General features: G+C 36.2%; 1 protein-coding gene across 3 annotated transcripts in view; it reads right to left on the reverse strand.

The window, feature by feature from the left end:
* LOC122256720 (paired box protein Pax-6) overlaps window positions 1-9,637 on the reverse strand; it is a 179,967-nt gene extending 170,330 nt beyond the window's left edge. The window contains exon 1 of one of the 3 annotated variants that reach the window (XM_086555471.1): window positions 7,863-9,637. The gene's annotated coding sequence lies outside the window, so the exon portion shown is untranslated. The remainder of the gene's footprint in view (window positions 1-7,862) is intronic. The other 2 variants (XM_086555469.1, XM_086555470.1) reach the window with 2 other exon arrangements.
* Between the last annotated feature and the right edge of the window lie 7,863 nt (window positions 9,638-17,500).

A 17,500-nucleotide genomic window follows, 5' to 3' on the forward strand; every position in this document is an offset into this window, starting at 1 on the left:
TATATATATATATATATATATATATATAGATAGATAGATAGATAGATAGATAGATAGATAGATAGATAGATATATATCCATTTATCTATCACTCTATCTATCTATCTATCTAGATATTTATTCTTTTTTTATGTATCGTGTGTTCGGTTCTTTGCATCGAGAACGGATGGACAAACAAGCAAAATGAAATATAAACAAACATTATGGTAATATCGACAAATATTATGGAATTCGATGACTTATGATATTGACGTATGGAGTCTAATGGTGACAGATATGAAATGATGATCATGAATTGAAATAGAATCATTATTATGAATTATTTTAGCAGAGAGAAAGACGCATGACAAAGTTGGTGGTTGAGATGATGTGTATATATATATATATATATATATATATATATATATATATATATACATATATACATATATATATATATATATATATATTTATGTATGTATATATTATATAAATATATTTATATATTGCTGATGTAAAACTTGCTATTGATATTGCATTTGCAATAGTGGAATAATGAGACTGGTTAAATATACTGGTTATATTATTGATCATTTTCAAAATTGTGATATACTTTTGGAGATGTGAATGATAATAGTTAATTGATGATAATGACAGAATATTGAATATAATGATGATAATCAGTAATGGCGAACATCATCATTGTTATTATCATTACTGTTATTATCCTCTTCATTACAATCATTATCATTGTTGTCATCTTTATCATTATATTTATATTCCTTATGATTATTATTACTATTATTATTAGTTTAATTGTTATTATCATTATTATTATTATCATTATTATTATTATTATTATTATTATTATTATTATTATTATTACTATTATTATCATCATCATCATTATCATTATTATTAACTATTATCATCATTATCATTATTATTATTATTATCATTATTACTATTTTTTATCATTATCATCAGCACCATTATCATCATAATCATCATCATAATCATCACTATCATCATCGTAATCATCACCGTTGTGAATCCCATCACTATTTTTTTCTAATATCATCATCATTCGCTTCTTCATCGCATTTACATCACAACAACAAACACACGACCGATGCTGTAAACGCGACTGAACATACGAACTAAAATCATTATAGAATAACGAGGAAATATTAATAAACAGTCATACTTCGTCATTAACAACTGTGATTGATGTTTAGATATAATTAACCTTTGACGAGAATATTATGATATTAATCTTATCATAAAGGCTATTGTGATAATATTCAAGGAAGACAGTAATTGTGATAATTTTTGTTTGTTTCGTTTGTTTGTTTTTACTGTTTCGCTTTGTAACATTTTTTAGTTTTGTATTTTGAAGTTATTTATCATTTATCATTTGTTGCTGCTATCATCGGCATTATCAGTATCAGTTTTCATAATCATTATGATCATCATAATGTATTCAAATTATTTAACTTATTAAAGGATAAAACGACCGACAGATGAAAGCTGCAATACTGATAGACAAAACAATACTTATTTTATCAATCGCTCTTCAAAACGGATAAGAATAATGATAATAAGAAAAATACTAATAATAGTACGCAAATTCAAAAATATCATATGAATTCAGATTCAATAATATTTTTCGATTTTAAGAATCTCTTCCTTCTCCTTTGTCATTTTACGGTTTATTTTGTAGTTGAATTGAAACAAGGTTTTTCTTGTCATCTCTATGTTATGTCAACTATAGTTTTAAGGTTTCGCGTAATTCGATTAAGATAAACGGGTTAAAAGGAGAATAATAAGATAAGTTTCAAAATAGCACCGTGAGAGAGAGAAAGAGAGAGAAAGAGAGAGAGAGAAGAGAGAGAGAGAGAGAGAGAGAGAGAGAGAGAGAGAGAGAGAGAGAGAGAGAGAGAGAGAGAGAGAGAGAGAGAGAGAGAGAGAGAGAGAGAGAGAGAGAGAGAGAGAGGAGAGAGAGAGGAGAAGAGAAAGAGAGATAGAGAGTGAGAGCGAAAGAGAGATGGAGAGAGAGAGAGAGAGAGAGAGAGAGAGAGAGAGAGAGAGAGAGAGAGAGAGAGAGAGAAAAGAAGAGAGAGAGAGAGAGAGAGAGAGAGAGAGAGAGAGAGAGAGGAAAGAGAAAGAGAACAAAAGAGAGAGAGAAACAAGAAAGACATAGAAATTAAGGATGAAAGATGGAAGAGAAAGAAAAAAAAAACGAAAAGAGAAAGAAAAGGAGGATGAGGAGTATAAGAAATTATGATAATAATAATAATAATAATGATAATAATAATGATAATAATGATAATAATAATAATAATGATAATAATAATAATAATAATAATAATAATAATAATAATAACAACAATAATAATGATAATAATGATAATAATAACAATAATAATAATAATAATAATAATAATAATAACAACAATAATAATGATAATAATAATAATAATAATAATAATAATAATAATAATAATAATAATAATAATAATAATAATAATAATAATGAGATAAAAAAATAGATCAAAAGATAAACAATTAACGAATAAAATGAATAGATAAAAAAAAAACATACATACGAATAAAAAAAACAAACATACATACAGGAAGTTGCAACGAAATTTTGCCGTTGAATAAGGAAAACCGAAATTATGGAAATCATGCAATTGTGGTGACCGCAGCGAATGCAGGATTTGAATGCACAATGACAGCGTTAATTCCAGCTGTTTTTATGCATATTCTAATTGTGGACAATGACAGGATAATCGCCAAATTAGGGTTGCGCCAGTTATGCTGGTCATTGGTGCGACGCCGTAATTATCATTGTTGTTATTATAGCATTTTCAGCGTTGTTGTTGTTATTGATATTGTTGTTGTTGTTATCTTTATTATTATATTTATCATTGTCATTAACAGCTTTAATGAGATTATTCTGATTATTATTATTATCCTCATTGTTATTACTATTACTATTATCATTTTCATTATTAATATTATGATGTTTATTATCATTATCATTAATACTGTTATTACTATGATTATCATCATTAACATTGTTATTATTATTGTTATTATTATTACTATTCTCATTATCATTATTTCTTTATCTTTACTACTATTGTTATTGCTATTATCATTATCATTTCCATCATCATCCTTACCATGATTATCCTGCCGGGTAACCGCATTGTATCATCATTATAATCATCATTATCATCACTATTATCCTTATTTTCGCCATAAATTCTATAATCAGTATTACCTTTACTCTAGTTATCATTACGATTACTATTATTAATTGTTGTCGTCATTATCAATTTCGCTTTTGTTATCATCATCACTGTAATGGTTATAATTGTTGTTGTTTTTAGGACCGGAATCTTATACTCTTGTTATCAGTGAAGCGCAATCACTGTAGTGTCATCACCATATATTCATTGCAAAGGAAAATGTTTTCATTTTCAATACGAAAACTATTATCACAATTGTTTTTATTATCCGATATTATCATCATTGTAATAATGTTGATATCATTAATTGTTATCGTCTGTTAATATTATTATCATTATTTTTATTATTATTATTATTATTATCATTATTATTATTATTATTATTACTATCCTTCTTATCATTATTAGTATTATTATATTATTATTATTATCATTATTATTATCATTATTATCATTATCATTATCGTCATTATTATTATTATTGTTATTATTAACATTATTATTATTATCTTTACTATTATTATTATTATCATTATTATTATTACTATTACTATTATTATCATTATCATTATTATTATTATTATTATTATTATTATTGTTATCATTATTATTATTATTATCATTATTATCATTATCATTATTATTATTATTATTATTATTATTATTATTATTATTGTTATCATTATTATTATTATTATTATTATTATTATTATTATTATTATTATTATTATTATCATTATCATTATGATCATCATTATCCTTACTATTATTATCAGTACTATTACCAGTATTGTTATTATCATTTTCAATATTATTATCGTTATTATAATTATTATCATCATTCACATAATTATCATTATTATTATCGTTATTATAATTATTATCATCATTCACATAATTATCATTATTATTATCGTTATTATTATCATTGTTATAATTATCATTATTGTTATCATTATTATTACTACTATTATTACCACGATTGTTGTTATTATTGTTATTGAGAGTCAATTATCATCATTCTTCTTATTGATATTATTAGTGCCAACATAATATTAATAATACTCGTATTATTATAAATTATAGTTGCTACCGTTATTACTATCATCAATATCATTAAATATCATTGATGTTATAATTACTACTTCGATTACTATTATGTTTAGTAATAATTATGTTTTTCTTTTCGGCGCTAGTATAATCGGCGGCTTAATAATAATTCATAATAATATTAACATTATCGATGTATCTATTGTGATAATAATTGTCGTTATTCTGGTATCCGTTATATTGTTATCATTATTTCCATACAATGATTTATTGTATCGGTATTAAGCAGACTTTATATTATCATTATGAATTATCGGTACTCTTATATTTCATTGTTTTATATCACAATATTATGATTTGCCTTAACAAATATTAGGGTTTGCCGTAACAAAAAATATATTGACTATCGTTCTCATAATCCAAATTTTCATCATTTTGTTGAACTGACACTCTCGATCGATGTATTCTGACGCTGCGCTATATTTAGACGAGGAACGAGATCGGCCTCCACTCAACATCGCCGAATTTCGCCGCCGATTCGGACACGCACCCTCCGCGATCGGTGTGTTTTGCGTGCATGGAGATCGGCCTGAAGATCGATATCGCCTGTCTGTCAAGTACGGCAGGAGATCGCACATATCCATTGGAACTTCGAGCCGTTTTACATCGCCGTCGATATCCGCCATGTCGTTTGGTCGCCCCGCCCGCGCCCGCCCTCCGCTGACGGCCGCCATACAACTCCTATTGTAGAGCAGGCGGGGAGCGCCGCGCCCCCTTCATCACACAAAGAGAGGGGGACGCAACAGTCGTCTTTCGTTGCTAGCGTTCTCCCTTTTTCCTTCTCGCTGTGACACCGACTTGTATCGCTGAGGTGTGAGGCCTGTGCTTTTCCCGGTAACGGAACGCGGGCGGGTTAGCGAGGAAGGGACGAAATCAGTGTTGCGGCCCGGCTGGTGCCCGTTTCTTCCCCGTGTGCAAGCGGGCGATGAGCGACCGGGGGAGTTACGGCGGGCGACCGCATTGTGTTCGTCGAGCTTTCGCTAATCAGATATATTCCCAGGGGGCCATTTTATTCCGGGGTTTCATACGCTATTCACGGGGTCATGTTCACCATTTAGCTTCGGGAGGGAACCCTCAACGGCGCATGCCATGCTGAGGAAACGCGTTCCTGTTAATTAAGCGTGTCTTATTCTCCCCCTGCGATGTAGCTCCGAAATATAACCTCGAAAACAAAACAAATCGAATACTTGTTTATCTCTTTCTTCTTCTTCGCCTTCCAAAAAAAGAAGAAAAAAGAGAAAAAAGACAAATCCACAAAGTCGCCGCCAGCCATGCCAAGATCTCCGAGACCCCGCGAGCCGCAGCAGCATCCGGGCGATTCATCTTGGAGCGGGTGATTCGCCGCGACGCTGATGAGGACGATCAACCGCCGATAGAATGAAGTTGATGATCAATCACGCAGCGTCTCTGTCAAATTTCTCTGCGACACGCGCGACGGCGGCGGCGGAGGGGGGGGGGGAGTGGGAGGATTTCCAAACAGGTCCTGCCGTTGTCGAATCGCCCTCGTCAATTCGCTCCGTCTTTTTATCCTTGGTCACTCGTCTTAATAAGTTTTGTTTATTTTCTTATCTTTATCTAAATATCGAGTCTTATTCGCGGTGCCGACGACACAGTCTTGTCTACCTTAATATTACCCGAACGACACTCTACACGACAAGAATCTTTCGCAAAGTTTCTCCGCCGAGTTGAGGAGCCACGAACGAACGACATTTTTCCTCCGTCCGTCTCCGTCGCCGCGAGATCTGACGGATTCCACTCTTGAAAATATCGATATGACACGAAGTAAAAGAAAGAAAGCAAGAGAAAGGGAGAAAAGGGGATATAATTGATTAATCAAAACTAAAAGAAAGGAAAGAAACACAAGGAGCCAAATTCTAAAAAAAAAAAAATATCTGGATCGCCGACGATAGCCCAAGAGGGATTAATTGCCTCCGTAATCTGATGTCTATCGGTATAATTCGAGTGACATTCGCTGACGTCGACGTAATTAACGGAGAACGACAGCAAGGTAACAAATGATGCTTTCCAGCTACCAAGGCGAGCTGGTAACGCGAGCTGCCTCTCCGGACCGTTGATTATCAATGGATAGAGTTCATGGCGAAAATTGATGGCAGATTTTAGCGGTCGTGGCTCGAATCCCGTGCGAATCCTCATGTCAATCATATGATAGTATTTATCATTTGCGGGTTGGTGATTATCGTTTTGAAATAGTGTCATTAAAGCAAGTATTTGATGGTGTGTTCTACAGCGCTATTCCGATTATAGTAATGTTCGGTATACAAGTATTACTGACGCTGTGGAAATTTTGATAAAATATCTCACAGAAGGTTTGGTTACGGAGAGCTAAAGAAAATAATTCTGATGATAATGACAACAATCATAATGACAATAACAAAAAAATGATAATCGAAATAACAATATTGATAATAGAAATAACAATAACGATAATCGAAATAACAATAATGATAATCGAAATAACAATAACGATAAATACAAATATAATAATCCGAAGTATGAACAGAAATAACCACATGCGCCAGACGGTAAGCACAACTTATGCATACGTTCATCTAAATCCATCAGTGAGCCATGAATAAAATCACCGAATATTAGTTGCGGAAGCCACATGTGTTCGAGGCATCAGAATATTTACCGATAACTAGAAGGTTGTCGAGACGCTATGCATTCGGAATAAACATGATTTGTTTTTTTGTCTTTTTTTGTTTTTCTACGCTTGTCCTGCAGGTTTCTAGGATAAGAGGACATGAGATTGATGTGTGTTGTCATCTCACTGGATAGATTTTTAGTTTTTTTTGGCGGGCAAAGTTGTTTTCGAATTCTGTTATTTTTTTTACGTTTGTGCGGTAGTGTTTGTGCGGTAGTGATGTCTTACGTTTAATCTTTGACATATATATTTAAGATATACATTTAACCTCTGCTGCATTGTACTAACTGAATGCCAAAAAAAAATAATAATAATAAATAAATAAAAATACATGTGATACAATACCACTCGGATAGTGTTTTTAAGGAATTTATAAAATGAATAAGACTTGACAAATTTTTAGGATAGTTATCACCATTGAAACAAAAACACAAGTTTGTTTATCTCCACTAGATTTATCGTTGGCGCCAATCTAACCTCGCTGGCTAAGGAAACCTCACAAGTTTTTCGTACTCCTTAAACATAACTCGAAAAGGAAATGTGGCGACATGGCGAATATCACTACGGCGAAACACAACGGTACGATCTCAACATTGCATTTTTCAAGTCAGCACAAGAAATTGAACACATTGAAAAATTGATAATAAACATACCAACGCATTTCGTTTCCATTTTACATTGCTAAGGTACTTCGGCCAAAGCACGTCGTTACACAAAAAGGTTTCTCAAATGGTACACTTAGTCCCAGACAGTCAAGGGAGTTAGCTAACATCACTTCGCCATCAGTCTAACAAAATGGACTACTCAGACTAACAACTAAATTGAAATGAAACGGAATTCTGTCTTACCTTCAGGGAGTAAAATATAAGATCCTGTAGATTTCCTTGGTAGATGCCGTGCTTCCTGGATCACAAACCACAAACACACAGAGAGCAGACAGACAGACAGACAGAGAGGAGCAGACGTCACTGGCACCGCCAAACCGACACTGAGGCCTCTGCCCGACTTGTGCGATTGAATCTTCTGGGCGACCAGCCACTCATGAGTCTCTTCCAACCACGGAGCAAATCTTGTCACGCCGATTATTAAGTCCTGCTTAGTTTCACGCGCGCGGGCCGTGAGCGAGCGAGCGGAGGAGGAGGAGGGGGGAGGGAAAAAGCAGCGCTTCCCCTTGGAAAAAAGGCAGGTTTTTCACAGTTCCTCTTATCCTCCTCAATAGCAGCAGCGCCGCGAAGGTGTTCTTGGTCGGCGAGAACCTGTGCGGAGGAATCGAGAGAGCGAGGAGGCTGCGGCCGAGCCTTCACACATGAGTACACTGAAGTATTAACACGGGATCAGGCGAGTGCAGGCGGCTCGGGAGAGTTGGTGATGCGTGGTGGACTAGTGAAGCGTACGTCGGGGACTAAGGTAGCCAGTCCCTGAAGCGTGCACTGCCCTGGTCCACGCTCCGCTCGGCGCAGCAGCTCCCCAGGCCTCCTCCTGCCCGGCCACCGATAGGCTCCTCCCCCTCACTCGCGGCGATAATCCCGGCCCATCCTGTCGGCAACACCTTCCGTGCGCGACTATATTGCTCTTATCCCGCTCCGTCGCGCTCATTTCGGCGCTGCTTCGTTCGCAAGCAAAGATGGCATCGCCGCGGACGCATCGGCCGAGACGGAATTAGCTAACCGTTGACGAAGATAAGATTTAGTTAAAGGCGTTAATGGTGGGCAGCGGGAGCACCGGTCCTGCGGCGGGCGGCGGGCGGCGGGGGAAGTGGAGGCGGCGCTGGGAGGGCGTGGCTCGCTCACCACATGGACTCGCCGCTACGCGTTCCTCATATTACGACACCGATCGCCGCTGCCGCCGCCGCCGCCGCTCCGATTCTCCGTCACCGCCACGCCCACGCGCGACAAATATCATAAAATCCGCATCGGTCGCGTACTGACAGCCCAAAGATTTCAATGGCAAAGAGTCAAAACAGACCCACACGAAATTTTTCCCCAAAGAATTCGGGAATTGCAGGGGTGGAAATCGGAAGAAATTTCGATTATCTTTCGAGGTTCATCAGACCCCCTCAAGTGACCCCTTCAATGCACAGAGCTTTAATACGCAAATCCATTAATACAAAATTTCTTGACTTCTAACCTTGCCGAGATACGAAATTCGACCGACCTGTAAATCCGTTAAATTTACCCAAAACCCCCACCTAAGTTGATCATTTCATTACAGTCGTTTTAATCCTTGACGCATATCGATGCACATTTATCCTACGCATCAACAGTGAGATTTATTCATGCAAGATCCGTGCGTCATTCGGTAAGTAAGGCAAGAAATGCAAGAATCAGGCGTAAGATGATTCGTTTCCAATTATTCCAGCCCGGCGAGAGCGCGGGAGGCAAAGTTACTGACGCCCTACTTAATATTTAGAGAACCATAATTTCCGTCGTTGCAAGTCGCTAATGAAACAATTAATTAATCAGCGCCGAGCAAAACAAGAGAGGGAGAAAGGAGGAGGAGAAGGAGGAGAAGAAGAAGAAGGAGAGAGAGAGAGAGAGAGAGAGAGAGAGAGAGGGAAAGAGATCCGTTGCAGCGGGGCGCTCTCGGAGGGCGGATCCGCACGGCGCTCCGGCCTCGACACAGTGATGGCTCGCGGCCCTGACAGATTGTGGCCGCGGGGTGGGCGGGGCTTCCGACGCCATCACGCCTGATTGGTCAATTCCGCTGGGCGCTTCATCCTTATTGGTCGGATGATCATCGCGCTCTCTCCGCCCTTCTTCCTCGGCGGACGAGCGTGGAAGAGATGTTGTTATCTCGGTGAAAAAGAAGGAGGAGGAGGAGGTGGAGGAGGAGGAGGAGGAGGGGAGAGGGAAGAGGTATAGGAAGGAGGAGGAGGAGGAGGTGAGAGGGAAGAGGTATAGGAAGGAGGAGGAAGAGGTGAGAGGGGAGAGGGAAGAGGTATAGGAAGGAGGAGGTGGAGGGGAGAGGGAAAAGGTAGAGGAAGAGGAAGGAATGAGGAGGGAGAAGTAGAGGTAGAGGAAGGAGGAGGAGGAGGTAGAGGAAGGAGGAGGTGAGGAGAGGTCTCGCGAGTAATCCACAGCCAGTACTCCGTTCATAACACGGTTTGTGAAGATTCTATTAAATCATCCAGCCTCACAGCATCCGTGGTCAAGCTCCCCCGCGTGAGAGCGACTCGAAGGCTCCAAAGATGAGAAAGGGGAAGGCGAGATGACTCATTACACAGCATCTTACTGTGTGATCTATCGCGCGCATTATCCACCCGAGAAAGCCACCTCCACCTCTCTCTCTCTCTCTCTCTCTCTCTCTCTCTCTCTCTCTCTCTCTCTCTCTCTCTCTCTCTCTCTCCCCCTCTCCCTCTCTCTCTCTCTCTCTCTCTCTCTCTCTCTCTCTCTCTCTCTCTCTCTCTCTCTCTCTCTCTCTCTCTCTCTCTCTCTCTCTCTCTCTCTCTCTCTCTCTCTCTCTCTCTCTCTCTCTCTCTCTCTCTCTCTCTCTCTCTCGGCCGCGTCTCGCCCGCCTAATGAAGCTCTTGACCGTAAATCACTTCACGACTCTCAATATAGATGATTTAATTCAATTCATTAAGACCCAAACTAGGTACGTGATTCCGTGTCTGGGGTGGGTGGGAGGCGGGCGGGCGGGCGGGGTGGAGGGAGGGAAAGGAGGGAGGGAAGGGGGGGAGTGGAGGACGAGGAGGTGGAGGTGGAGGAGGAAGGGGAAGGGGGACTAGGGAGCGAAGACGGGGACCGGGGGGGAGTGGAGGGTGGAGGGGTGGAGGGGGCGCGTGTGGAGCGGCTGTCGGAGGTGGTAGCGGGGAAATACGGGTGTGGACGCAGGCGCGCTACCCCCCCTCCCCTCCCCTCCCCTTCCACCTACCCACCTCCAGCTCCCTTCCCGCCCTCCTCTCCCTATCCCCCCTATCTCTCTCTCTCTCTCCCCCACCCCCTCCCTCCTCCCCCTCACCCCCCATCCACGGCCCAGTGCGCCCACGGCACCGGAATCATATGATACTTGATGTTAAGTCGGGCCAAACCCGGTGAAATTGTATTACATGGCTGCTTGCCGACTCCTCAGCCCTCGATCCCGTGCACTCGGGCCCGGGACATTAGGTCAGCTCAGGGGAGAAAGAGGCGGGGGAGGGAAGGAGGAGGGAAGGGGGAGGGCGAGAGAGGGTCAGGGGAGAAAGAGGGGGAGGGAAGGAAGGGAAGGAGGGAAGGGAGGGGGGAAGGGAAGGGGTCAGAGGAGAAAGAAGGGGAAGGAAGGGAAGGGGAGAAAGAAGGGAAGGGAAGGAAGGGAAGGAGGGAAGGGAAGGAGTGAGGGAAGGAGGGAAGGGAAGGGGAGAAAGAAGGGGAGGGAAGGAAGGGAGGGGGTCAGGGGAAAAAGAGGGGGAGGGAAGGAAGGGGAGGTGGGAGGGCGAGGGAGAGGAAATGGTCAGGGGAGAATGAGGGCGGGGGAAGGGGGAGGAAAAGGAGGGAGGGAGAGGAAATGGTCAGGGGAGAATTAGGGCGAGGGAAGGGAGGGAGGGCGAGGGTCAGGGGAGGAAGAAGGGGAGGGAAGGAAGGGAAGGTGGGAGGGAGGGAAAGGAAATGGTCAGGGGAGAATGAGGGTGAAGGTCAGTTCAGGGGAGAAGGAGGAGAGGGGAAGGGGGAACGGAAGGAGAGAGAATGGTTAGGGGTCAGGAAGAAAGAGGGAAAAGAGGAAAAGGTGAAGAGAGGGAAAAGGGAAAAGAGGGAAAGGGGAAGGAAAGGAATGAGGCGATCAGGGAGTGGGGGTGGGGGAGGGGGTAAAGAATTGAATTAAGGGAAAGGGAAAGGGGAAATTAGGAAGACGGGAATAGAGAGAGAGAGAGAGAGAGAGAGAGAGAGAGAGAGAGAGAGAGAGAGAGAGAGAGAGAGAGAGAGAGAGAGAGAGAGAGAGAGAGAGAGAGAGAGAGTGAGAGAGAGAAATAGATAGACAGATAGATATATATATAGATAGATAGAGATGATAAATAAATAAAAAAATGAGAGAGAGAGATCGTATTTGGTACAGGATTATACCCATGGGCGTATAATCAAGCCATACGCAATGCCTTAATTAGGCAGATAGAAGCCAGGTTGCCTTCTCACAGATAATCTACTTCTCCCGTGACCAGTCTTCGCTATAGATGTCTTGATAAGAATGCTGATGCAATAGTCTAACAAATGACTATAAATAAAAACGAAAAAATTATGATAAAAAAGAAAAAGAAAGAAAAATAAGATAGAATGAAAGAAAAAAGAAAGAAAGAATAAATGAAAAAAAGAAAGAAAGAAAAAAGAAAAAAAGAAAGAAATAAAGAAGGAAAGAAAGAACGAAAGAAAAAAAGAAAGAAAGAAAGAAAAAAATATATATATACATATGTCTTTATCAATTGACCTATCTATCTATGACTACCATTACTATTATCTATTTCTAGTTATGGTGATTATTCCCGTTATTATAATAGTCACCATACTCTTTTCACTGGTTTTGTCACTATAAATGTGATGGGTCTTTATGAGTGTTATTGACATGAATGGTAATCAATGCCGTTATTGTTAGTGGCATTTGCACTGAGATAAAAACATGGTAATAATAACTGTTAATGCTTAGTATACATTGTTATTGTTTTTCGTGTATGTGTTTGTTATTTCCAATGTTTTTGTTGTCATCTTTTTACAGTCATCATTACTAAAAGGACATGTTGTTAGCACGGGTATCATCATTATTAGTAGCTGAGTTATTATTACTATTATTATTACTACTATAATAAAGAAAATGATGATGATAACATATTAATGATATATTATCATTATTGTTATAATCATAATTATTACTATCATTATCATCATTTTTATCAGTATCATATATATAGTTATCATCGTCATTATTATCATTATCATTATTATTATCATCAATATCATTATCATCGCTAACATTATCATTATCACTATTGCTATTATCATAATTATATTTAGCATTATTGCTATTGTTATTATCACTATGATAAGAATAACATATCATGGTAATGATAATAGAAACAATATCAATAATGATGATGATAACAATGCTAATGATAATAATAAGGATGATGATGATATTGGTTACGATTTTACATTTCTAATAACAGTTTTTATCATTGTTCTTATCATTATTATTATCATTATAATTGTTAATATTATTATTTTTGTTATCATTACTATTGTTCCTATTATTGTCATAATTATCACTGGTATTACTATCATTATCATCATTATTATTATTAGTAGTAGTAGAAGTATCTTATTTCTATCATTATAATGATTATCATATTTATTATCATAGTTATTTATTATTATCATTATTATTATCATTTTCATTATCATTATTATCTTTTTATTATCATTATCATTATTCTTATTCTTATTATCATTATTATTATTATTATTATTATTATTATTATTATTATTATTATCATTATTACTATTATTGTTATTATTATTATTATTATTATTACTATTATTATTATCATTATTATTATTATCATTATTATTATCATTATTATTATTACTATCATTATTGTTTTTATAATTATTATTATTATTATTATTATTATTATTATCATTATTATCATTATTATTATTATCATTATTATTATTATTATTATCATTATTATTATCATTATTATCAATATTATTATTATTATTATTATTATTATTATTATTATTATTATCATTATTATTATAATTATTTTTTCATTATTATTATTATAATAATAATTATTATTATTATCATTATTATTATTATCATTATCATTATTATTATTATCATTATCATTATCATCATTATTATCATAATTATTATTATCATTATCATTATTATCATTATTATTATTATTATCATTATTATCATTATTATCATCATCATTATTATTATTATTATTATTATTATCATTATTATTATCATCATCATCATCATCATTATTATTATTATTATTATTATTATTATTATTATTATTACTGTTAACATTATTATTATCATTATTATTATCATTCTTACTACTACTACTATTGTTATTATCATCCTTTTTATTATCATTATTATAATTATTATTATTATTATTATTATTATTATTATTATTACTATTATCATTATTGTTATTATCATTATTATTATTATCATTGATAATATTATTATTATTATTGTTATTATCATTATTATTATCATTACAATCATCATTATCATTATTGTTATTATCATTATTGTTACTATCATTGATATTATTATTATTATTATTATTATTATTATCATTATTATTATTATTATTATCATTACAATCATCATTATCATTATCATTATAATCGCTATGATTATGATATTTATATAATGTTTGATATATTCTTTGTTGTCATTATCGTCATTACTCTTATCATTATCATTATTATTATCATCATCATCATTATAATTTTGTAATTAGCATTCCTTTAGCATTCGTTATCATCATTGTTACCACTACTATATCTATTGTGATTATCATTATAATTATTGTTGTTATGATTATCCTTCTCCTCATTATCATCATCAATATAGTGATGATGACAAGAACACTTATATAGAAAAAAAACAATGATAATAATCACAATAATAATAATAATGGTGAAAATAACATTAACCACAATTATCATAATTTTCTGTTACAACCCGACAAAGCATCATAAAGAGTTGCAATACTTGTAATAATAATGATGAATGCAACAATGATAATCCTATTCTTGATATATCAGTGCAGTCTTTGTTTACCCGAAGACAATAATTCAGTCTAGTTGAGAATTGTTTACGTCCTCCGCTTGTTTGATTTTGATTTTGATAATGATGAAAAAAAAGTAATAGTGATGGTATGAATAGTAAGTCACAATAGTAACTGTAGTAACAAGATGCAGAAGTGATAAGAATGATTATGCAATCATTGAAAAAAGTATGATGTATATCTTATTTGCATTATGAATTGCATTATAATTCGCTATGTCATTATAATGTTGCAGTACATTTTTTTTAACAGTGAAATTCTTTATCATACTTTTCATTATCATTATTACTATCATCACTATCATCATCATTAAAAAAATAAATTATCATTACCACTGTTATCATTATTATCATAATTATTCTCTTTACAGTTATGATTATTATGATTGCTTTCATTATCATTCCTATCTTCTGTCGTTATTAACTAATATCAAAAGAAAGAAAGAAAGAAAATACTGAGCAGGACATTACAAAAATATTATAAGAAAGGAAAAAAATAAAGAGGAAAAATCCTTATTAAAAAAAAAAAAAAAAACAGAAATAGCAGATTCCCGATAACAGAATCGGAATAATGATAAGAACAAAGTGCAACAAATAATGAAGATCCGAGACAGAAGGAACTAAATAAGGAAGAGGTGGAGAATGCGAAAATAACTGAAATGATAACAAATTGAAAAAAAAACAACAATAATGATAGTAATAATGATAATGATGATAATAATTTCGATAGCAAAATAGTAGTAGTAGCCATAGAAGTTGTAGTATTAGTAGTAATAATGATTATAATAGTAGTAGCAGTAGCAATAGTAGTAATGATAATAATACTGACAATAATAATGATAATAAAGCTAATAATGATAATGACAATGATAATCTCCATGATAATGATAATAGCTGTGATATTAGTAATAATAATAATTATACTTACGATAATAGTAATGATAATAAAAATAAAAACAAATCATAACAACAATACCGATAACCATAACAACAACAACAATAACAACAACAAGAACACAAACAATAAAAATAACAATAATAACAACAACGTCAATCAAAAAAACCATAGACGATAATAAAGAATCTAAAAAACCCAAAGTTTCTACAGCAGCACCAAAGACAAGCCCCGAGGCAACGCCAAGTAAAGACTCTGGCCACAGACGGAGTTCAGGCTCACGAAACCTCGCAAAACCAAACAAGAGAAATAATAACAGCACAACAGATGTAGTAAACGGAACAACAGAAGTAGCCAGGCAGCGAGCGAGCGAGCGGTGTGAATCAATAGTTGCCAAGTGTAGCATGAACAGTAGAGGGCAGGGAGAGAGGGAGGGAAGGAGGGATGAAGGGAGGGAGAGAGAATGAGAGAGAGAGAGAGAGAGAGAGTAAGAGAGAAAGAGGGAAGGAGAGAGAGAGAGTAAGAGAGAGAAAGAGGGAAAGAGAGAGAGAGAGAGAGAGAGAGAGAGAGAGAGAGAGAGAGAGAGAGAGAGAGAGAGAGAGAGAGAGAGAGAGAGAGAGAGAGAGAGAGAGAGAGTAAGAGGGAAAGAGGGAAGGAATGAGAGAGAAAGAGAGATAGAGAGAGAGAGAGAGAAAGTGAGAGAGATATAGATAGATAGATAGACAGACAGATAGATATAGAGAGAAAGAGGGAGGGAATGTAGCGTATTGGAGCGACAGTTATAAGCTGTAGTTTTTTCACAATTTTTTATTTAGTAATGTTTTTAATAATGCCTTATACTGTACATTCTATACATTGCTTCACCCTAAATGTGATGGATATAATTTATTTGTTATTGAGCCTTTACAAATGGGACAAACATAAATAAACAAATAAAAGAGAAGAGATAACATTGACGTTTCCTCTGAATATAGAAGCGTAAAAGTAATAACACTAAAACAGTTAACGACATTACGTTTCCCGTATTTACTGATATCAAACTACTGTTATACAATGAATAAATATATCTCTTGTTATTATGCCTTCTATAAGCTTTATCATCCAAGATATCGATATCAGCGTATATCAAAATATCCTATATCTGATTCAGAAGACAGGAATAAGCGCAGATGAATCAAATAAACTCACATGTGAAGGAGACGTCAAAGAGGGGGGGGTGGGGGGGCAGGGAAAGGAGGGGAGGGGGAGGTAGGGGGCTTCTCAAATGGTATATTTCACCCCCAATGACTATACCCGTCCATCAACGGCAGGTATATCCAGCCTTGCGGCAAATCACTACACCTGTCCTGCCAGGTAACAGTATACCTGTCACGTGCACCTGTTTTTCACGTGCAGGGGGAGTGGGGGAGGGGGAGTGGGGGAGGGGGAGGGGGAGGGGGAGGGGGAGGGAGATGGGGAGGGTTTCAAGGGGGGCTGGTTGGAATGTTTTCTGTGTACGTGTTTGTGTATGTGTATATGTATATTTATGTGTTTGTGTGAAAGTGGGAGAGATAGAGATAGAGAGACACAGAGAGAGAGAGAGAGAGAGAGAAAGTGAGAGGGAGAGAGAGAGAGAGAGAGAGAGAGAGAGAGAGAGAGAGAGAGAGAGAGAGAGGAAGAGAGAGAGAGAGAGAGAGAGAGAGAGAGAGAGAGAGAGAGAGAGAGAGAGAGAGAGAGAGAGAGAGAGAGAGAGAGAGAGAGAGAGAGAGAGAGAGATATATGTATATATATATATATATATATATATATATATATATATATATATATATA

Source organism: Penaeus japonicus, unplaced genomic scaffold (genome assembly GCF_977035675.1).
Source record: "Penaeus japonicus unplaced genomic scaffold, GWHDUDI00000001_assembly GWHDUDI00000031, whole genome shotgun sequence".
In the NCBI taxonomy this organism is placed as follows: domain Eukaryota; kingdom Metazoa; phylum Arthropoda; class Malacostraca; order Decapoda; family Penaeidae; genus Penaeus; species Penaeus japonicus.